We start from the raw sequence: 24767 nt of genomic DNA, 5'->3' as shown, positions 1-24767 counted from the left end.
TTGATAATTTGTGGTCTGAGTGTAGTAGATGCATATAAGTTAATTATATAAGCAACAGTGCAGTTAGAGTCAAAGAATACATAAAACAATGTAAACAATGTTTTAGAGCATCCGGATGCTATCTCCCCACAATGAAACTATTCACACTAAATACCAGACTTTTAGATAAGTTGGTTAGACTCAATAATTTCAGAAGAAAAAATACCATGTTTAATTGATTTTATTATACCATTCTTTGAGTTTGATGTGGTGCTATGACATATGACTGAAAAAATAATGAAGCTTTGTAAATGTAAAAATGAATGACAATATCTGATAAAAATTTAAAGTAAAAAGCATTACAATATCAAGGGAATTGCACTACACTGTGATAAAGCATATCAATTTTGTGGAAATTAGACTATATACGATGCAGTACACATAAAAAGTTATGATGGAATAAAATACCAATAGGAGATTTTTGCCTACTCTAAGAATTTTAAATATTAAGATTTCAAAAATTAAGTGAGTATAAGATACAATTGTTCTTAAGGATTATAATTTAGTGCTCTTCACAACTTGGTACAAATAGTTAAATAGATTTTTATGTTTTATAATTTTAAAGAGCCATTATGTTGTACCACCATACTAAATAATCATTACTGAATAATTAACTTAGTAAAAAGCCCATAGAAGATTTCCAATAATTTTTTTGCTTCTTAAGTTTTACAAAACTGTAAACTAATAAAGAGAAGAATGACAGGAGAAGGGTGTGTATTTAATCAGAAATGATTTTCTTTGACTATTCAGAACACACTTATAAAATTAACTAATATTGACTGACACATATATAAGAAGTAAGGAAAGTATTTACTCACAAATGATTTTCTGTGAATGTTGAGAGCACATTTAAAAAATTAACAAATACTGACAATTACCTAAGATGTCAACAAAATTTGACAAATATATAACAAACTTTCTTGAAATGAAATGCCAGATCTCCATATCTCTATATGATAATAAAAATGCATCTCAACAAAGAGTTCACAAATTCTACCCAAATAATTAATAGGTATACTATAGTCTAAATGTTAAAGGAAAAAATCTTTAAGACTTCCTGATGAAAATGTACTCTCAACATTGGGGCTGTAGATATTATTCAACACCTGAGAGCAATAAACACTAATGCAGAGGATCCATGTTTAGCTCCCAGTACCCAAATGGCACCTTGCAATCATTTGTGACTCTAGTATCATGAGAAGCCTTCTTTTGGATGTAGGCTCCAGACATAAAGGGGTTACACAGACATAGAAACAAATTAATCCTACACACATCATAAAAATACGTTTTAAAACGTAAAGATTTTATTATTGAAACTTATTTAATTAATAAAAATATTCCCCATGTGAAGTAAACATATTATCTACAACAAATATATTGTTGCCATGTAATATGATAATTTATCTTTAACCTTCAAATTAAATTGTCTTAAGATAAAATGAAGAAGTATTATGGCATAAACTCTTAAAACATATATAAACTATACAACTTAAGTCAAAAGTACCTTTGTTTTAACTGCCAACTCAGGCGGCAGTCTTCCCTGGTAACCTGTTTGTAATTAGATTGGTGACCTTTACTCTCCTTTCTGTCCTCCACTTCCAATTGCCCAGATGCATAACAAACCACCTGCTGCAGCATCTCCATCCTCTCTGCCCATTTGCAGAGGACACTTCTCCTGCAGCATTCCTTCCTCATTTCATTCCTCTGTCTCTTCTGCAAACACACAAGGGACTCCTTCCCTGGAAATCCATCAGCTACGCAGGCCAGGGAATCATACAGGCCATCTTGAATCTCTTTCTAGTCTTACATTTCCATTTCCCCAGTCTCATCCTCTGCCGTGTAGCAACAGATCACCCACTGGAGCCTAAATTCCACCTCTTCCTGCATTTCCTGGGGACTGCCAGGATCTTCCTGGCAGATCTGGCTTTTCCACTTTGCATAGAACCTCTGAGCCCTCCAGCTGCTTTTCTAGCTCATCCCCATTCCTTTGTGTTAGCAAGCAATACGTAGAAACACTTTTAACCCAGACCCCACAGTACCCATAGTTGAACAGTCATAAAATCTGGGATACTATGAAAGAACTAAATCTATGATTAATAGTAAAGAGGAAGAAGAAGAAACACAGGTCAATAACACAGAAAATATTTTCAAAAAAAATTATACAATAAATTTATTGGAACCTAAAAAAGAGGTCTCTATCAAGGTACAAGAAGCCCACAGAGCATCAAATATACTGGACCAGAAAGGAAATTCCCCACAGCACATAAGAATCAAAACACTAAACATACATAACAAAGAAAGAATATTAAAAGTTCCAAGGGAAAAAAGCAAGTAACACATAAATACAAACCTATATGAATAATATCTGAATTTTCAGTGGAGACTCTAAAAGATAAAGGGGCTAGACAGATGTTCTGTTCTACAAATTCTAAGAGACCACAGATGACAGACAAGACTATCATATCAAGCAAAACTTTCAATCACATAGATGAAGAAAGAAAGACTTTCTAAGTTAGAATCAATTTTAGGCAGCATCTGTCTACAAATATGCCTTCCAGAAGGTATTAGAATGAAAATATCAACCAGAAGTTGTTAACTATTCTGAAGAAAACACACACACACACACACACAAAAAAAAAAAAAAAAAAAAAACACTACTACAGCTAAAATCCCATAGTGACTCTCACACACTGATGGTAGGTTACTTTAATACCCAACTGTCAGTAATACACAGGTCATCCACATGAAGACTTAACAGAGAAATGGTAGAGATACAGGTTGTCATAAAAAAAAAAATTGACCTAAAATATATGTACAGAACATTTCACCCAAATACAAAAGAATGTACCTTCTTTTCAGCAGCTCATGGAACTATGTCCAAAATTGGTCACATACTTGGACACAAAGGAAGCCTCAACAGAAACAAGAAAACAGAAATAAAACCAAGCATCTGACCACCAAAGACTAAAGCTGTATATCAAAAACAACAAAAATATGACAGGAAGCTTATGAACTCATGAAAACGGAAAAACTCACTATGAATGAAGAATGAGTCAAAACAGAAATTGAGAATGATATTAAAAATGTTTTAAAATTGAATAAAAATAAAAAAAGAACACAAGATACCCAAACTTATGGTAAAAGGGAGAGATCACCTATTAGTAGCTTATTAGAATACTAGAAAGTTCTAGAACAAAGAGACAAAATGACTCCCAAAAGGAATAGATGTGAAGATATAATCAAATTCAATAACATAGAAATAATAAGGAAAAAAAACAGGAAGTATCAATGAAAGAGTTAGTCCTTTGAAAAAGTCAATAAGCTTGACAAATTTTTAAATGCATTAACTAAAAGTTAAAGGGAAAAAATCTAAATTAAGAAAATTAGATAAATAAGGGAACAAAACAATAGACACTGAGGACATATTTAAACAAATAACTATAATCTACCAAAGATAAATCTAAAAAGAATGGAGAATTTTCTTGATATATACCACTTACCAAAGTTAAATTGGAGCAGATGGGCAAATTAAAAAGACTACAACTGCAATAGAGATAGAAGCAATAATTAAAATCTACCAACCAAAATGAACCAAGGTCCAGATGTTTTAGCATAGAATTCTACCAGAATTTCAAAGAAAAATTAAAGCCAATATTCCTCAGATTATTCCACAAAACAGAAACAGAATAAACATTGACCATTTATTTTTATGAGGTTCCTATTACCCTGATAACTAAGCCACATAAAGACCCATTAAAGAAAGAGAATTACAGAACAATTTCCCTTATGAACATAGACGTAAAAATACTCATCTGAATCCAAGATACATCAAACAGATGTATCCACCATGATCAAGTATGCTTCATCACAGTCATACAAGGATGGGCCAATATATGTAAATAAATAAACATAATCCATCATAAACAAACTGAAAGACAAAAAATGATATGATCTCTCATTAGATGCAGAAAAGTCTTTTGGGGAAAAAATCCAATGCCACTTCATGATAAAAGTATTCAAGAGGTTAGGGATACAGGGGACATAATTCAAAGCAATAAAAGTGAACTTAGAGCAAGCCAATAGTCAATAGTAACCTAAGTAAAGACAAATTAAATGATTTCCACTAAAATCAAGTACTAGATAAGTATTCCACTCTCTTTATACCTATTCAAGACAGAACTTGAAGTCTTAGCTTGAATAATAAGACAACTTAAGTAGACCAAGGGGATACAAAAAGAAAGGTAAGAGAAGAAGATAATGTATATTTATTTGCATATGATACAATCATATATATAAGTGACCCTGAAAGTTCTCCTAAAAAACTCTACAGCTAATAAACACTTTCATCACAGTGAATAAATACAAACTTATTACACAAAAATCAGCAGCCAGCTATATACAAATGATAAAAGAAGTAAAATTTATTGTACCTTCTAAAATAGCCTCAAAAATATCTTGGAGTAAACCTAACCAAGCAAGAAAAAGCTTTGTGTGATAAAAAGTTTAAGAAATTTAAGAAAACATTTGAAAGATATATATGAAGACAGAAAGAGATTCCATTCTCATGGATTGGTAGAATTGATATAGCAAAAATAGCCTTCCTGCCAAAAGTAATATACAGATTCATTGCAAACCCCAATACAAATATTCATAGCAATTGATAGGATAATATAGAGCTGGATATGGAAGCAGAAGAAAACCAAGATGTCTAAAACAATCCTCAATAATACTAGAACTGCTGGAGGTATCAACCTCCACAAACACGCACTGCACTACAAAGCAATAGTAACAAAAATACTGTGGTATTTTCAGGAAAATAGAAACACTGATCAATGTAATCAGATTGAAGACCAAGATGTAAGTCCCTACAGCAATAGAAACTTCATTTTTGTAAAGAAGCCACACAGAAACACTGTCTGGGGAAAAAGACAGTATCTTCAATAGAAGGTACTGGTAAAACTGGATAGCTGCATGAAGTGGAATACAAATAAATGAATACTTACTACCATGCACCAACTCAATTCCAAAAGGATCAAAGACCTCAACAGGAGGCCAGATACACTGAAGTTGACAGAAAAATGTGCAGAATACCTTGGAACTCATTGGCACAAGAAAAGTCATAACACTGATAGCACAGGCACTAAGAATTAATAAATGGGACCTCATGAAACTGAAAAACTTCTCTATGGTAAATGATACCATCATTCAGACAAAGCGGCAGGATAGAGGATAAGAAAATAGTTTTACCAATTACACCAAAAAGTGTTAATATCTAAAATACATACAGAACTCCAAACTTGATATAAAACAAATAACTCTATTAAAAATGTAGTATAGATCCAAACATAGAATTCTCAAAAGAAGAAACATAAATGGCTAAAAAAAATAACTAAAGATATGCTCAATATCCTTAACTGAAGGGGGAATGTCTTTCTGTATGGTGCAAATATGTGTTGCTCTGTTTGGTTGATCAATAAAGCTGTTTAGCCAATGGCAAGGTAGCTTAGAGGCAGGTGGGAAATTCAAAGAGAGAGACAGGATGAAGGCAGGGACAGACACACCAGCAAGCTGTCCAAGGACATAATGGGACTCAGGCAAAGCTACAGTACATGTAGAGATACATAGATTAATAGTTATGGGCTAATTTAAGATGTAATAGCTAGCTAGAAAAAGGTTTGATCCATGGCCATGCAGTTATAATTAATATAAGCCTCTGTGTGCTTACTTCCTGAATACGTGTAGAAGAGATTTTTCCCAACTGCTGGCAGGCTAGAACACAGGAAAACTTCCCGCTACACTTAACCATCAAGGAAATGGAAATTAAAACTACTTTGAGATTTTATCTTATGCCTGCCAGAATGATTAAGAACAAAAACCAAATGACAGCTCATTCTTGAGAGTTAGATTGTGGAGCAAGGAAAAACACTCATACATGGCTGTTGGTGATACAAACTTGTACAACCTCTATAGAAATCAGTGTGGTGGTTCCACAGAAAGCTGAGTATGGATCAATATCTAGCTGTACTATTTCTGGCATATACCCAATGGACTATAGCTATATCCTACTACTTCATAAACATTTGCTTATCCATTTTCATTGCTGCTCCGTTCATAATATCCAGGTGTTGGAAAGAGTCTAGATGTCTGCCAATGGATAAATGGATGGATAAAGAAAAGTGGTATACCCACACAACAGAATATTACTAAGCCCCTAAAGAAAATGAGATTCACAAACAATTTTTTTTTGGTTTTTTGAAACAGGGTATCTATGTGTAGTTTTGGTGCCTGTCCTGGATCTCGCTCTGTAGACCAGGCTGGCCTCGAATTCACAGAGATCCGCCTGGCTCCCAGGGCTGGGATTAATGGCATGTGCCACCACCGCCTGGCAACAAATGAATAGGATTAGGAAAAAAAAGTCATCCTGAGTGAGGTAACATAGACCAAAAAGGACAAATGTGGTATGTATATTTCCTTATATGAGGATGTTAGATATTATGTCTTTGACAAACAGGTATTCATCTGTATAACCATAGAGGCTGCATGGAAAGTAAGGGCCTGAGGGTGTGTGGGTGTTTGGACCTTCCTAGGAAGGGGTAATAGAATAGATACTTATGGATGGATGATGGTGTGAGGACTGGAATAGGGGATTCAATTGGGGAGTAAGGTATAAGTGGGTGGTGAAAGAAGGAAATACTCAGAGGAACAGATAAAGTTAAAAACCATTTGAAGGCTCATATGAAGACTCAATACAGGGCTGGAGAGATGGCTCAGTGGTTAAGAGCACTGGCTGCTCTTCCAGGGGTTCTGAGTTCAATTCCCAGCAACCACATGGTGGCTCATAACCATCTGTAATGAGATCTGGTGCCCTCCTCTGGCCTGCAGGCAAACACAGAACACTGTATACATAATAAAAAAATAAATCTTTAAATTAAAAAAAAATGCAGCAGCAGCTTCCTAAAATACATACATATATTTTTTTCCTTTTTTATTATTAAGAAATTTTCTATTCACTTTACATACCAACCATAGATCTCCCCCTCTTCCCTCTTCCAACCTCCCAGCTTCCCCCCCAACCCATCCCCCATCCCCACATTTTTCAAGTCAAGGTTTCCCATGGGGAGTCAGCAGAGCCTGGCACACTCAGCTGAGGCAGATCCAAGGCCCTCCCTGTGCACCAGGTCTGTGGAAGGTGTCACACCCTAGGCACTCATAAGTGGCTACTAGATGTAATTCAAAGGATACATACATATATTAAGGTGATCTAAACAGAATCAACAAGTAAAGAGGGAGATGGTGCAGAAACTAGATATCTTTCATCACCAAATGAAGCTCCAATTCTGGGGATGGGATACATCAAATTGAGTTGTTGGGCAACAGTCCTCCATGGGAAACTCAAACAATCCAAGCTATTGCTAAGGCAGGTACGCTCCACAAACTAATGGTAGGGCTCTGTTGCTGAAGATAACACATAGAAAACTGCTGTGGGATGTTCTGTATGGCAAATGTGTTACTGATTAGTCAATAAATAAAACACTGATTGGCCATTGGCTAGGCAGGAAGTGTAGGCGGCACAAGGAGGAGAATAAAGCTGGGAAGTGGAAGGCTGAGTCAGAGAGACACTGCCAACCGCCACGATGACAAACAGCATGTGAAGATGCCGGTAAGCCACGAGCCATGTGGCAAGGTATAGATTAATGGAAATGGATTAATTTAAGCTGTAAGAACAGTTAGCAAGAAGCCTGCCATGGCCATACAGTTTGTAAGCAATATAAGTCTCTGTGTTTACTTGTTTGGGTCTGAGTGGCTGTGGGACTGGCAGGTGAGAGAGATTTGCTCTGACTGTGGGCCAGGCAGAAAAACTTAAGCTACAGAAAACTCACTGAACATGGACAACTCTAGCTGGTGCCTACATAGAGCTTTCATCCCTATCGACTTGTGTTCATGATGCAGGAAGGTACTCTGCACACTACCAAAAAAGAAAGGTAAAACCTACCCAGCTACAAACTCTGTGATTTAAAATGGTGACCTGCTTAAGGGGTGCACTGTGCAATAGTGGGCACAAAGTCTGAGGGACTAAACAACCAATATGTAATTCAATTAAGGCCCATTCCATGAGATGGAACCTGTTTTAAAACTGCTTGAGTGGGCAGAAATCTCAGACTAGATAGGCCAGAGGCGAATGGTTAAACCAAATACTATTGTATGAATATTGTATGAATAAAATGATTCCTATTGACATTCTGCTATGCTCATAGATCTATGACTTGCTCAGCCATCACCATAGAAGCTTTTTCCTGCAGTACACGGGAACAAGTACAGAAACCCACAGCAATACAATACGTGTGCAGAATGAGAGACTATGGAACCTTCGGTTCTAAATGGGATGGCTTCATCAAACCCCTCCACTCAGTGCTCAGGAAACCCCATGGAAGAGGAAGCAGAAACATTACAAGAGCCTGAGGGAAAGGAGGACATACAAGAACTTCCAGACACAGCAGGACCCATAGACACAAGAACTCACAGAGTCGATGGTACCATGTATGGGGCCTGCATAGTTCTGGGCCTGGTGGCGTCCCAGTGCCCAGAGAGGAAGTGTATCCAAGTCCTCATCCCTAACCCAGAACCTCTCTCCATTGGATACCACTTTCAAATGAACAATTAAGCTTCACCAGTAGAGTCTCATTGAATACAGAAACCACCCTCAAGGACAGGTTCCTTCCCAATAGCTCATGACTAACAGAAAATGGACTCAATGTTATTTTTGTAGATGCTTTGTTCCATAATGCTTTGTCAATTTTTCTTTTTTTTAAAGTTGAATTCTGTGTCCGTGAATATGTACTTCTCAACTGTTTGTGTATTTGTACTATTCTTGACACTTTTTCTTCTGTTTATTGTGTCCTATTCTGATTTGTTGTGCTTTTATTTTATTAGTTATTAGTATTATTATTAGATGTCTGTATTCTTGTGACAAAGAGAAAGAAAAGGTGTAGATTTGGGTGGGTGGGGAAAAGCAGAGGATCTGGGAGGAGTTTGGAAGGAGAAACCATAAGCAGAATATATTCTATGAAAACAATGCATGCAAATTATTTTGACAGAAGAAAATAATAGTGCCCATAAAAAAAATGTGTGGAGCTTGCCAACACATTCCAGGGCCTGCAACCTGCCTGTGTCACCTTGACCTTCAGCATTATCTGATGTCTCCTCAGAAAGGAAATTGCACTGACAAAGACAGAGAGAGAAGTTGTTTGATGCTCAGGCTGTTTCAGAGAGCAGCCCGGAATCTTTCTGCTGTGATCATTCACCCTGCTTTTGAATATTGGTTCAATAAAAGTGTCCATATATCAGTTATATATTTTGATTTAGTAATATCTGGGTAGCTATTTATTTGTAACTTCAAATTATCTTCCCGAGATATGTTTGTTTTGGGGTGGCACTATTGACATTCTTTAAAAATTTAGAATTGGAAACTTGAATAATAAAATTTTTGTTTCCCATTGTTTCAAAGAAGTGGAAATACAAATTTTAAGTAATAAAAGTGTTATCTTTCACACCAAAAAAAGGCAAAAAAAACCCTTTTATGACGAAATGTTAAGGAATTTGTTAATATTTACATTTTTGAGACTCAATCAGGTACTACATGTAATGATTATAGAAAGATTTTCCCAGTTACTAAATAAATGAGTGGTTATTAAGTGTTCTGGTCAGTGGGATGAAAATTTGAATAAGAATGGAATACTATTATATATTTATTTGATGCTGTAAATTAAAAAATATTGGTATTAGTAGTTTCTTATCCAGAGAGGATACATCTATGAGTCCTTTTATGGTGCTGAGTATGATAACTGGTACATAGAAAAAATAAACTATTTTTGTAGGTCAGATTTATACTCCACCTCTTAGCTGAAAATGTTAATCAGTTCTGGGAGTTTTCTGGGTGAATATTTAGAATCATTGAAATATATACTAACAACATCACCAAACAGGGGTTGTTTAACTTTTATGGTTTGTATTGCTTATGACTTTCTCTTGTCTTACTACTCGAGCTAGAACTTTGGATGCTGTTGTCGAATAAATTTTCTGAAAATACCTTTTTGAGTCAGAAGTTGATCTTTTGCTCAACCTTATAACAAAGTGAAAAATACACCTTGACACCATGTAAAACTGTGTGTTCAATTTGCTTCCCTGCTATGTGCTCAGTGTTTAACTTGTCTTTAAGAGCAATGTAATCAACTTTAGTAAGACTCAGGTTTCTCATGCATCCATCTTTTACAAGGAATTGGAAACACATGGTTTTAACCTTACATTATGGACTCTTCCATGCCTCTGATCCAGAACAGAATAGTGTGTGTGTGTGTGTGTGTGTGTGTGTGTGTGTGTGTGTGTGTGTGTACGTTATTACAATCATTTGTTAAGGCAGATAACAGTTTGAAATTAACTTTGAGGAAACAAATAGCCACAATAAATGTTGGCAGCAACATGAGAATATAGGTTAATAACTTTCCTTTACAGTTGATTGCTATGTGGGTTAGTGAAATAACTTTTCCTTTGTAAATGCTAGTAAACAGTGATTAAGACAAAAGGTTCCTCATTCCTTACCCACACCACATTTTATGTGCTATTCAATAAAGATTGAGTAAAGCTCTTTGGCAGGGGCAGATGAAATGGAGGCAGATGGATGACACAGAGAGAAGAAGAAAAACATCATATTGAGCTCACTCTTTGTTAAACAACTAGGGGACTGTATTTCTTACCTGAATGTGGCACCACAAAAATAGGAGTAGAGATAATGGGCAGCCCAGTTTTGTTCCTGATTTTATGGAAATACAGCAAGTTATTCTCCATTTAACATGGTATTGACTATAGCTTTGTTTTACACAGCCTCTTTTATGTTGAGATCTGTGTGCTCTGTCTCTAGTATTACAGGTATTTTATCAGGAAGAGATGTTGGATTTTGTCAAAAATCTTTTCTGTAATAATTAAGAGGCGCAATGCTTTTCTATATTAAGACCATCTATACGTTGTATTACATTTATTCTCTTGTTTACTGTAAACCATCTTTACATCTCAAAGATGAGTTCAGCTGGATCATTATGAATCATCTCTTTGATGTGCTTTTGTAATTTGTTTGCAAATATCTTGTTTAGAAACTTTGCATTTATGTTCCTTGGAAATTATTTTGAACAACAATCACAACTGTATGTTTAGGGTCTTAAAAAGCAGTTACTGTCTTAATGTTTTCTGGTTCATTATACTGCCAGCTATCTGTTGTCTGGGCTAGACATAACATATTTTTGTCTGTGTTTGGAGAGGGGGATGTTCATGCATGATTCTATGTGAGTATATACTTCTCCAGCATTCATTTTGAGCAATTTGTCATAAAAAAAAGAAACAACAAATTCCTCAGTACTCTTCTGTCATGTCCTTCTTCAGATATATCTAAAATCTTTAGCTTTCAGAAACTTCATAGATGATTTTACATGCAATGACCAGCCTTTTTAGTTGTGTTTAATGAGAAAAATATGGAGCATAAAACCATTCATCTAATCCATTTTCAAGCAACATATTTCAGAGTTATAATCTTTTAAGAGTGAAAATCTAACAGTCATAACAATAAAATTGTTGTGTGCATATACACAGTGACTCCAGTTATATGAAAGTATATGAGGCAACGACAATTCTCATCAATAAAAGAATGTGAAGAAGCTAGAGTAAATTCATGCGTGGGATTTGCTGCAAGGTAAGGAAGTGTGTAGATGGCATACCAATCAAAAACAGGATTTGACTAAAATTATGATTGATTTAATATCTAATATGCTACTATACAAATAATATTTAGAATCATAAGTGCATAATTTCTCATTTAAAAAACAGTAATAAAATGAACTTTATATATGTAGTTGAGTCCATATAATACAAAAATGTATAGTTTTAAAAATATCTGTTATTTATAATATGTTGTGGGTTTTAATAAAGGTTGGGTTTACTGGGTGAGATTGGAGCAAGATGGTGACATGTAGACTAAGTCACAAAGACAAAGGTACCAGCAAAAGAGACTTGTTTTGTATCATTCCTATGATTTCTTGAAAATAGATTATTTGTATATTTACATAAAATACTACATGTAAACCAAACCATAGTTCTCCCAAGGAATTATACTGTGTCGGTACATACCTCATTTCCTCCTCAACTGTGACGTCTCCATCCTCGAAGTACACAAACTGGAACACACACAATAGGCTAAATGGTTACTCCAGGTGTGCATCCTCTGCACCTCATGAAAAATATCTGCAGAATCAAGAATTCTGATAAAAAAATTGAATATTTTCTTTTTCAACATTTTTTATCTAAAATATCAACACCAGGAACTTGGTTGCTTTTCTTTGGAAAGTTTTATATTGACTTCTCATTTTCAGTGATGTTAGCAAAATCTAAAAATTGAATATTCTTGCATCTTGTACTGAGATTCTCTGAGTTTCAAATATATATATATTGATTTATATTAGACACTTTAACTGCCTCACATCATTTTTTTAATTTTTTTATTAAAAGAGATGCTTTCTCATACAATATAACTTGATTTTAGTTTCCCCTCTCTCTGCTCCTCACAGTCCCTCTCCATCTCCTCTCCCTCCAGATCCTCTCCTTTCTGTCCATCATTAGAAAAGAACAGACATCTAAGAGATTAAAAAAAAAAAGACAAAATAAAATATACTAGGATACTAATATATTAAAGTTGGTCTTGGCAACCCAATAGGAGGTAAAGAGGTCCAAGAGTCGGCACAAGAGTCAGAGACCCACTTGTTATCACAGTCAGGAGTCCCACACAAATACCAAGCTAATTACCAATGATTAGACACCTGGCGCAACCTTGATGCAGGGAGAGGGGCTTGGACCTGCCTCAACTGAATGTAAGGCTCTGCTGACTCCCCATGGGAGGCCTTTTGGCGGAGGGAATGGGGCGTGGGTTGGGGGCAAAGGCTGGGCAGGGAGGGAAAAGAGGGGTATCTGTGACTGGAATGTGAAATAAATAAAAAATTCTTAATAAAAATACTAAGCTAGCCAGTTCCAGGAAAGGCTCAAAGCTACACAGAGAAACCCTGTCTCAAAACAAATAAAAAAACCCAAAAACCAAAACAAAACAAAAATACTAAGCTAATAGATACAAAATATATGCAGAAGATCTGATGGAACCTCATGTAGACCTCTTGCTCGCTGCTTCAGTCCCTGTGAGCTCATATACAACTCGTTTAATTGATTCAGAGGGCTTTGTCCTCCTGGCATCCTCCATTCCCTCTGCCTCAGAATCTTTCTCTCTCCTCCTTCATAGGATTAGCTGAGCTATGAAGGGAGGGATTTGATGGATACCTCTCATTTAGATTCTCTCTCTCTTTACCTAATGTCTGCCTGTGGGTCTCTGCATCTCTTCCTATCTGCTGCTGGAGGAAGCCTCTGTGATGAGAAAGGGCTGCATACAGCACTGCTCCATATGTAGAGGAGTTCCATTCCTGATAATTTTTTAGACTAATAACTAATAATGTCTGGCTTTACCCTAGGTCTATGGTTGTTGGTTATGCAAGCAGTATTGGGTCTTTCTTGTGGAGCTTAAGTCAAATCAGACATTGGTTGGCTAGTCCCATAAGTTTTGTGCCACCTTTGCCCTAGCGTATTTTGCAGGGGTTTTGTGGCTGGTTTGGTGTCCATATTTCTCATTTCTCTTTTGGTAGCTTGCAGAGTACAAGCTATCAAACATAGCCATGAAGTCTCCATACATGTACTGGCTCAACTTCTTCCTGTTCAATGAGTTGTGTGAGTTCTGTCCTCAGCAATAGGACCCTGCTATCAGTTTGCGGAGAACAATCTTTTATCTTAGGAACCAGCTGGGTTGTTTGGAGATTCCCACGGAACACTCTTGGCCAACAGCTCAGTCGAATGCAACCCAGTTCCACCACTAAATATACTAAAAATAGAGAGGATCTTTTTAATTAAGTACTTTGTTTTAACTAAAGCTATCATAATAAAACCTGTAAGAATGGTATCTTTGTCATTTTATACATGTATTTTGTTCTATCTCTCTATGTATATATTATATATAGTTCAATGGATGTAGTATTTAAAAATTGTTATTCATGAAAATATAGGGATGTCAGAAATTTTTCAAAACTTGTCTACTATTAAGATCAAAGTGTCTATCTGTCACAAGGTCTCATAATCAAATATTCAACTTGATAGAAAAGAACACCCAGTCAGTATATGAGAAAAACAGACTTGTTTATGTCCTGATCAAAACTAACAAGATCACAAGTTTTATGTTTTTAAACTCCTTAGTTAAACACCCAGAGAAGAAAACCTTCAAATCTGGGTTAAAAGTGTAAATTTACTCTCATTATACTAATTTTTCTAAGTTTCTTGCACTTATACATTTATCCTTGATTTCAATACTACAAAAAAGGAGAACAAAAAATAGATATGTAAATATAGAACTAAAGCTATCAAATGATAAACCAAGTAACTTGGCAACTTGAGACACTGAACAGTGACAAATAACTGCATCGGGTAATAACAGAAAGTCAGAGATATAGACAGAACAGGACACACAAAGCTGTAATCATAAAGATTAAATGTAATTCATATCATTTTCTCTAGTCAGGTAGTATCCCTTAACATCACCATGTAAAAGAAATAATTATAGGGGGTTTTCTTTAATTTTTTTATCCAAGTTTCTGAATAAATACAAGAAATGTTTGTATTTTTTCCACAGTAAATTAACTATAAATACATTTCTCATCCAAACTGTATCCCTACACTCTTAATTTGTGTACCAATTTGATTTAAATTTTTTTAAAACAATTTGAAAAGTATTTCATGTCTTTTAAGTACATTCATGCACATTCAATCTAGTTACTGTATAGGATGGAAAACATTTCAAAGTTTTCACTTTCTTCATCTTTACTAATCCCGGCCCACATTGTTTTTTTCTTTTGGTTTTTCAGTTCAACATAATGCATATGCTTCCTGATACTTTGAACTTGTACCTGACATTCCTTTTATTTTTTCGTTGCCAGAAATACTCATGGTTGCCTTTTACCTTCTGCATATTTCTATTTAAAGTCTTAAAAACTCTTATTAAGAGGGTTTTTGTGTTCTTCTTCCAAAAGATGATAGATATGATGTTCAGATTCTTTGTGGTAAACTTTTCACTATCAGTAAGTTGCTCATCATTGTTCTGTAAATTTCAGTTATGCACAATAAAATTTATTTTTAAAAACATAAGTATTTTAGTTATTTCACATGACTCCTCTATCATTGTTGCCTTTTCTAAATATGCTATGTGGATGTTAATAGATGAGTTATAGCTGCATAATTTTGGAAATTTTAATGCATTTAAGCATAGATTTTACAATATACTGTGGTATGTGTATTAGACACATTCACAAAAACATGATAGGATGTGTCATTACTTCGGATCTATATTTTCTCAAGATGAATTTTTAGTAAGTGATGATCAATAATTAATATAAATAGGTAATTCAATTTCATATCCTTTACTTTCTCTTTATATTCTCTCAAATTAATTGGGGTTCTACATCTTTTCTCCTATAAAATTTACATTTTTAGTAATCATTTTTCAAATGAACTGAGCCATTAGGTGGTGGCGCACACCTTTAATCCCAGCACTTGGGAGGCAGAGGCAGGTGGATCTTTGTGAGTTCGAGGCCAGCCTGATCTACAGTGTGAGATCCAGGAAATGAGCAAAGCTACACAGAGAAAACATGTCTCAAAAAAAAATCTAAAATCAATATGCTACTTCATTTTAAATCATACATCTTTGCTTCATCTGGATGCAGAGATCCAGAACTAGGCCCCGGGTGGATCTCTGGGAGTCCAATTAGCGAGAATGAGGAGGGTTTATATGAGTGAGAATTGTTGAGACCAAGGTTGAGTGAAGCACAGAGACAAATGGCCAGACGAACGGAAACACATGAAATGTGAACCAATGGCTGAGGGGCCACCAACTGGATCAGGCCCTCTGAGTGGGTGAGACAGTTGATTGGCCTGATCTGTTTGGGAGGCATCCAGGCAGTGGGACCGGGTCCTGTGCTCATTGCATGAGTTGGCTGTTTGAAGCCTGGGGCCTATGCAGGGTCCCTTGGCTCGGCCTGGGAGGAGGGGACTGGACCTACCTTGACTGAGTCTACCAGGTTGATCTCAGTCTGTGGGGAAGGCTTTGCCCTGGAGGAGATGGGAATGGGGGGCAGGCTGGGGGGAGGGTGAGGGGGGCGGGAGGGGGGAGAACAAGGGAATCTGTGGCTGATATGTAGAGCTGAATTGTATTGCAAAATAAAAATTAAAAAAAATAAATAAATAAATAAATAGATCATACATCTTTGATCACATAGATTATAAAACTTATTTTCTGAGTAGTTTTATTTCAAGCCGTTTAACTATTTATAGGTATTACTTAAAAGAGCTATTTTGTTCTTTTGTCATCTGTTAATTATTTCACTTTTAATGCTTTATTAGAGGAAATTTTAAATTCAAAATAGGTTTGAAATTAGTATAGTGTGTGTGTGTGTTTATGTGTGTTAGTGTGTGTGTGAGATAGTGTTTGTGTGTGTGAGTGTGTAGGTGTGTGGGTGTATGTGAGAGTGTGTGTGAGTGTGTGTGTGTGTGTATGGTGTATGTACATTTTGTCACATGTATGGCAGTCAGAGTAAAACTTGGGAGGCTCAGTTATCTCCATCTATCAGGTAGGTACCAGGGATTGAACTCATGCTGTCAGAGTCGACAAATGCATGTACATAATGATAAATTGTATCTGAGCCCTGAAATAATCAAATAGGATTTTAAGGATAAAAATTTCAAAAGATGAATTCAGTCATTCCTTTTGGAAAGCTGATGTAATTTGTAGATGTAACCAACCGTCTTATTAAATAAGAAACACAGAACCAATGCAAACAAGAAAGCCAAGAGGTCAGAGCTAAGAGCTAAAACTTTACCCTTCCTCCTGTGGTGATCCCAACTCTCCGAACGAGAGCTACTTCCTGTGTTAAAGTCTTTATATAGACTTTCTGTTCTGCCTTCTCATTTGTTATAAACCCAACCACATGACCGCCTCGTCACTGCCTGTCTGTATAGACTTCTGGGTCTTCTATGGTTAGTATTGAGATTAAAGGCATGTGTCTCCAACGCTGGCTGTATCCCTGAACACATAGAGATCTACCTAGCTCTGCCTATCAAGTGCTGGGATTACAAGCGTATGCTACCACCACCCGGCTTTCCTATGGGTTTGCTAATAGCTCTGACCCCCAGGCAACTTTATTTATTAACATACAAATAACATTTTAATACAAATAAAATATCACCATAGTAATTTGCTTGTATTGTTGTTTGTTTGGCTAGTTTTAATTGAGTTTTCATTACCTTATTTCAAAGAGAGTGAATTTTTAATTTCCTCATTAAAATAATGCATAGGGATGTATTTATACTTTAATTTTATCAAGGATACACATAAAATTACCTAAAAATTTTATGGCCCTTTAAATAATTAGAAATGACATTTAACACTAAGGGAGAAAATGGGAAGAAAAGACCATAGGAGGATAAATGTATTTTCTTTGCTGGTATTTAACACTATCATTTTTCTTAATTATTCTTGACATTTCACAGATTTCACCTACTCTTTGCTCTGCTCCCCTAAGCACAGTTAAAAACATAGATGGCAAGTTACTTTTCAGAACAAATTATTTATCTCTGTCCTTCAATACATTCAATTTTTTCTTATTGTACCCCTCATAAATAAGCAGATAGCACTACCTGCTTTGTTAACAGGTACATCCATAGCAGACATGCTGTAAACACACCACTGAAAGCCAGGATATGCTTGATAGTTTACAAAAGCCAGAGACTGTTATGCATCTATGAAAAGGAAGTTATTGAATGAAGCCTATTCTATTTAATTTTTGACATGTTGAACTTCATGCCCTAAATATCATTAAAAGCCCTATAAATAACTATTAAATAAAATAAATAGTTCTCACACCTCACCTTCATTTGTCTATCTTTAAACTGTTGCAATTTTCTAATGAAACCAGTTACATCAACTATGAGTTCTCTTGTACTTTGGTCCTATACCCCTATTTATCCATAGTAATCTCTGAATATTGCTCTTAAAGTTCATTCAGTGTCCTATAATTCTTGTTCGTGTTTTTCTACAAAACAAGCCAAATGCTTACTGTAAACAGGAGTCTTACCTCAGTCTTCTTTACAAGACTGATCTTTCAAACGCTTCCCATATTTACATACAATTAGTCTCACTGAATATTCATCCTCCTGTCATATACTGAACAGGAAAGATGTCTAAGTGCTTCTCTGCTCAGCCTGCGACACGAACTGCCAGTGACTTTCAGTGCTCACTATGTGGTGTGGAACAGTTTCATCAGATGTGAAGTAGTGGCTTCAGGGAATCAGTCTGTGTCTTAGACACAGTTCCTTTGTGATATGGAATGTAAAATATTGGAAAGTTTTCTTTGGAAAGGCAACTTAACCCATGTCTGCAATGGATTCATTTTCTTACCCTATTGGTTCTCTCCAGACTGCTAGGTTTATAGGCATATCACAACAGGGGTAACTTTCCACAAAAGAGTAACAGCACACCATGTTTCCCATTCGGTAGTCTGTTATTATTTTTTCCCACTTAGATATGTTCTCTTATTGCCCAGGTATGCCTGGGAATTATTGTGTAGCTCAGGCTGGCCTCTAAAATTCGATCTTCTCCTATGTCTCTCAAGTTTTGAGATAGCAGCACATAATATGCTCTACTCCTTTGGTATGATTCTCAGGATGGAAATAAAAATGTGACTATATTTGATTGTCTGATGGACAAATGTTGATTGTTTTTGCTCTTTTGGGGGGATCATCACCCAGCTACCCAATAAAACTCTCATGGAATCTTATTCTTAGTTATAAATGCCTGGTGTTAACTTGGCTTGTTTCTTGCCAGCTTTTTTTAATTTTAAATTATCCCATCTACCTTTTCCTCTGGGCTTTTTCCTTTTTTTACTTTTGTATATCTTACTTTTACTCCTACTCCATGGCTGGCTGGGTGGCTGGGTGACTGGCCAATAGCATCCTCCTCTCCTTTTCTCTCACTCTTTCTTTCTCCATATTTCATTTCACCTTCCAAATTTCTCCTTCTGTTTATTTTCTCTGCCTGTCAGCCCCACCTACTTTTTATCCTGCCATGGTATTGGCCATCCAGCTCTTTGTCAGAGCATCAGGTATTTTAGACAGACAGTAACATAGCTTCACAGAGTTAAACAAGTGTAACATGAAAGAATACAACTTATTTTTGTATCACTTAATGATAGAGAAATGATGGGGGAAAAGGTAGATTATTAAATCTACTTTAATCCAAAAAAACAATTATTAATCTTACATATTTTACATTGGTGTATATGTTAGTTTATTGATACATTTTTTAATAATGATTTTATTTAAATCTGATCATTTCACAGAGGCTCCATCAGGAAATACTGCGGTAGGATTGAAATTTCAAAATGAAGTTAATGTTCCAGCACATTAAGTCTTGGGTTCTCTCTCTCTCTCTCTCTCTCTCTCTCTCTCTCTCTCTCTCTCTCCCTCCCTCCCTCCCTCCCTCCCTCCCATCTTTCCTCCCCCTCCTCTCTCTCTCCCTTTCTCTTTCCCTTCTACTCTCCCTCCCTGTCTCTCTCTTCCTTTTCTCTTCTCTCTCTCTCTCTCTCTCTCTCTCTCTCTCTCTCTCTCTCACACACACACACACACACACACACACACGAGGAGGAATGTCTATTAATGTGATAACTCTGCCTGTTTGGAAAACATTAGGATCATAACAGCATCTCAATTTTAAGAGAATACTCAGTTCACCTCTTTGAGAAAAAGAGATCTGAGAAGAGAATCAAAAAGGCAGCTACCCTCACTATTTTGCTATGGAAGTAAAGATAATGCCTGGCCTTAGGAGTAATGGTTCTAATCCCGACACCTAGATGTTACAAGTTAGCACTTACCACTAGTAAAAGAATCTCTCTCTCTCTCTCTCTCTCTCTCTCTCTCTCTCTCTCTCTCTCTCTTTCTTTCTCTCTCTCTCTCTGTGTGTGTGTGTGTGTGTGTGTGTGTGTGTGTGTGTGTGTGTCTAGTGCTCACCTATCAGGTGTCCCCCAGCACCCTATGAAATAATTCTGCAACTACATTATATTTTCTGCTAATGTTATAAATTTATGAGAGAAGAGGATGGCATAACTTCTAGTCTATTGGATAATTTCTTACAAAGAACAGGTCACTTTCTTTTTCAAAATTGTGTGGTAATTTTCACACTTATCTAAAGGGAAAGAATGTTTACAGCCATTATTGTACTTTGCTTTCGAACACACTATCTTATAAAAAAGATTTCACTAGGCCCTCTGGATAAGGAAGACGGTTGTTTGGCTTAAACTGTCTGGGGAGCTCCCAGGCAGGGATATCGAGATCCATCTCTGGTGCATGGGCAAGATTTTGGGATTCCAGTTCCTGTGGTGTGGTATCTTGCTTAGCCTTAGTGCAGTGGGGAGGGGCTTGGACCTGCTTAGGCTCAGTGTGCCAGGCTCTGCTAACTCGCCATGGGAGAACTTGATTTGGGGGATGTGGGGATGTGGGGTGACTTGGGAGGGAGGGCTGGGAAATGGGAGGAGGGAAGAAGTGGATCTGTGGGTGGTATGTGTAGTGAGTAGAAAATTTCTTAATAAAGAAAAATGGGGAAAAAAGTGGAATAAAGGGAGTGGTGAGCTCAGGACAAAATCCTACCCAGCAAAGTTTCCAACTTGTGAAAAGGAACTAAAGAAAAGCTTAGATCTATTGATACAAATTTAATGTTAATTTTGTTATACTTTATGAATAGTTTTACTCTTGTTTAGGATTTTATGTTCATTCAGCTCATTTGAAAATGTAATATATATTTAAACATATATATTAGTACTCATCTATAATAGCAAACTTGTAGTCATGTTAGCTGTGTTTCCAAGGTCATACAGAGATATATTCAGATAGGCAATTCAAACATTCCAAAGACCTACAGTATATGACATTTAAAATGTTTTGAGAACTTAGACATTTGAGGACAGTGAGACAGGTCTGCTCCTGGCAGCACCAGTTACTTAAAAGAGGATGATGGGCATTAAAGAATCTCCATATGGAATTTGTTTTCTTTATGGCAAAAGCTAGCCATGTGGGCAAAGAAACTACCCTTGCCTTGCCTGATGAGAGTATGCTTTACAAATTGTATAAGCAGGACAGAAAAGAAAGTGCTGCAGAAATTTGCCAAGACAAGGTGGGAGAGTCCTCCAAAAATCCTGCTTCACAGAAAAGTCTTTCAGATATGCTAGGCCTGTAGGCTGAAGATGGATGCCCCAACATTGCAGAGGAACTCTGGGTGACTGTCCAGGCAGCCTGATGTCCCTGTCATTAGGTAACATAACATCCTTCTGGAGTCTTTGATGGAGTTGAAGACTAGATAGTTATATTTTTCTTTAGTTAAAATAAAAGATAAATTAGATACAAAACTTTAGACTCACCAAGATAAGATAGATAATTAAGTATTTCCTCTAACTATATCAAATGCAAATGGATTGGATATTGTTACTGTAATTCTAACTTAATAACTGTTTTTATTTTACTACATTAAGATTAAAACCTTCCTTTTTGAGAAGAGAGAAGAGGGATTTTGATTGGTATGTAAAATGAATAAAAAAAATTTTCTTAATAAAAAAATGAAAAAAACAAAATACCTTCCTTTTTAATTAAACAATAAAAAAAGGAAATATTTTGGGATAATTATCTTGTACACTGTAAAGACTGGTCACTTGAATTGGTTTAATAAAATGCGAATTGGCCAGTAGTCAGGTCAGAAATATAGGAAGGGTAACTATACCAGGAAAATTGTGGGAAGAGGAAGGACAGAGTCAAGGGGTCACCAACCAGACACACAGGAAGCAAGATGAGAATGTCTTACTGAGAAAAGATACCAAGCCACATGGCTAAACATAGATAAGAATTATGGGTTAATTTAAGTGTAAGAGCTAGTCAGTAATAAGAATGAGCTACCAGAGAGTATTAATAAATCATATTAAACCTCCAAGTCAATTATTTGGGAAGCAACTGCTGGGAATTTGAGAACAGGCAGGTGAGAGAGAAACTTCTGCCTACAATTAAACAAGTGTTCCACAGCATGAATAAATGTGACACATCTTAAAATAATATTCTACAGTAGACAGCGAGGCAATGTGAAATTCTTTGAACTCTTAATACAAATGGCAAGAGGGCAGCCTCACCCGTGTGTTAAAGTATAGGACAGAGTTGCATATTACATAAAAATGGGAATGTTTTCTTATCCTCTCAACTGAAAAGGAAATAAAAGCCAACAAAACATATTTCAAACGTGAATGATGACGCAGTAGCAACCAAAGGTTGTGTTAATATGCTCTCGGAAAGTCCCTCCACCTGGCTGGTAGAAGTAACTGAGGACAGTATTTTGGTTTCTATCTGCTCTAATCTATTATCATTCTCCATACTTTCTCTAGAGAGTTAAATGTGGATGTGACCAAAACTCTACTACTTCTTGAATAACTCTAAAAAGTGGTAATAAAACATTTATAATTGTTTTATTTTTTATTAGAAGATAGTTGGGGACTGAGATCAGGTACTAGAACTATTATATGTTCTTACCACATAACCCACAGGTCTTGTGCCAATTACCATTTATGTTTGTTCTAATTATGAATTCATGAACTGGAAAAACAGCCTCTGAGTATATTACAGAATTCACAGAAATAGTCTAATTTGGGCAATATTCAATTTCTTATTTGTATTTTATTTTAACCTAACCAAAGGGCAGTTATTATTCTCCATAGTCTCAGTTATTATTAGATGATTACAGCTATCAACAATACTTAAATATTCCCCTTCTCTGCTACATAGATAAATGAGTTATATGTGCAACCACACTGGCAGAACAGAATCTGTCCTTGTCTTACCTTAAGGAGTCTGGGTTTAAATGTACTTTAAGTCTGAAGAACTGAGAAAGACACACTAGTTTCCTAGCTCTCCTGCGGAGTCACTAATCTTTTAATTAACTGAGTACAAGAATGGGTTGATCCTTGTGTGGTGCTCATTTTCTTTTGTTATCCCTTCCTTCTTTTCCTTTTTTTTTTTTTTTTTTTTTTTTTTTTGAGATACGATATTCTATCACTATGGGAGGCAATGTTAAACTGTAAAATGAGCTTCCATAGTTACTCATCGACTATGTCACATTTCACAAAAATTACATCTATTTTTATCTTCCAGTACAGGGGTACCATTGTCCCATTGTTCCTGTGTCCTCTTAGCATAATTGGTCTCAGAAAACTCAGGTCACAATGGCCTCTTCCATTGGCAGGTGTAACATACAGGACAAACTCCCATAGACCAATTTGATGATGAAATTCCTCTCTCTACCATTTTCTCAGCATACATGACAAGTGGTGTACTATCTAGATTTTATATTGCAGCATAATCATCTAATCACATAAAACAGCCTTTCAACCCAGAAGAGTTTCTTAATATTTTAATCACCTCTTTCCCTGTTTGGAAAGAAAAACCTGACATAATATCATTTGATTAGGCCTTAATTCTTCTGTTTGTACCCAGTAGGTTTATCCTGTGTAATGATGTATTTTCCAAGTTGTTAAACACTATTCCAGGTCAATGTACCTAAATCAATAAATTACTTCTTAGTAGAACCCCTGAGAACTCAATCCCTCACACACTGTTCTGTTTTCTGGTATTGTAGACTAAACAAAATTTACATATTCTAATTAGTAACTTTTGTTTATAGTTTATCAGCAAAGATTATATATATAATTAGTGGTTCTACAAACAAGACCATGCATGTACACACACACACACACACACACACACACACACACACACACACACACTCACTTTACTCTATCCTGACTTTGTTTACCTTTTCAGAATTCATATAGCATACTTTTAGGAGGTGTTCCCAAAGTTTTCAGCATATATTTATTTCTAAACTCTGGTATTATAACATTCACAGTAGTAAATATTGTTTACTAATTTTGTAAGAGGTTTTTTTTTCATTTTTACAGTTGATTATGACATATGTGTGTGTGTGTGTGTGTGTGTGTGTGTGTGTGTGTGTGTGTGTGTAGAGCTGAAACTTTTAGTTCCTTCTCTCACTATTCTTACTGTTGCATAAGTATAATATGGTCCTAGTTTGGGCTAAAAAAATGAAAATAAGAGGCATAAATGATTCACAAATAAAAGCATGACTGCACTATTTTCCTGTTTTCTTAATTATTAGAGATCATTTTAAAATTATCTTGAGGGATTGGAGAGATGGATTAGTGATGAAGGCCACATACTGCTCTGGATTGAACACTAGCAGTTCTTAGATAGAACATATTAAGTATCAGATTCAGGTGCTTTAGGATAGGACACTTTTTGAAAAGATCTTTGTAACACGCCTTTTACCTGCGCTCTAGACTTCTCTGGATTTTAGTATGTGTTTTTTGCTTGATATTGTTCGCATTGGTGGTAGGTCTATCTTATCTAGGTCATTATCCCTCATTACTCCTTGACAATATTTGATAACCATTCCTTTGTATATAGTCTTGTATTGGGTTAGAACCTTCTTATTTAGACAAAAGGGGTAGATG

Source organism: Peromyscus eremicus, chromosome 9 (assembly GCF_949786415.1).
Source record: "Peromyscus eremicus chromosome 9, PerEre_H2_v1, whole genome shotgun sequence".
Lineage (NCBI taxonomy): Eukaryota > Metazoa > Chordata > Mammalia > Rodentia > Cricetidae > Peromyscus > Peromyscus eremicus.
This window is presented reverse-complemented; position numbering follows the sequence as displayed.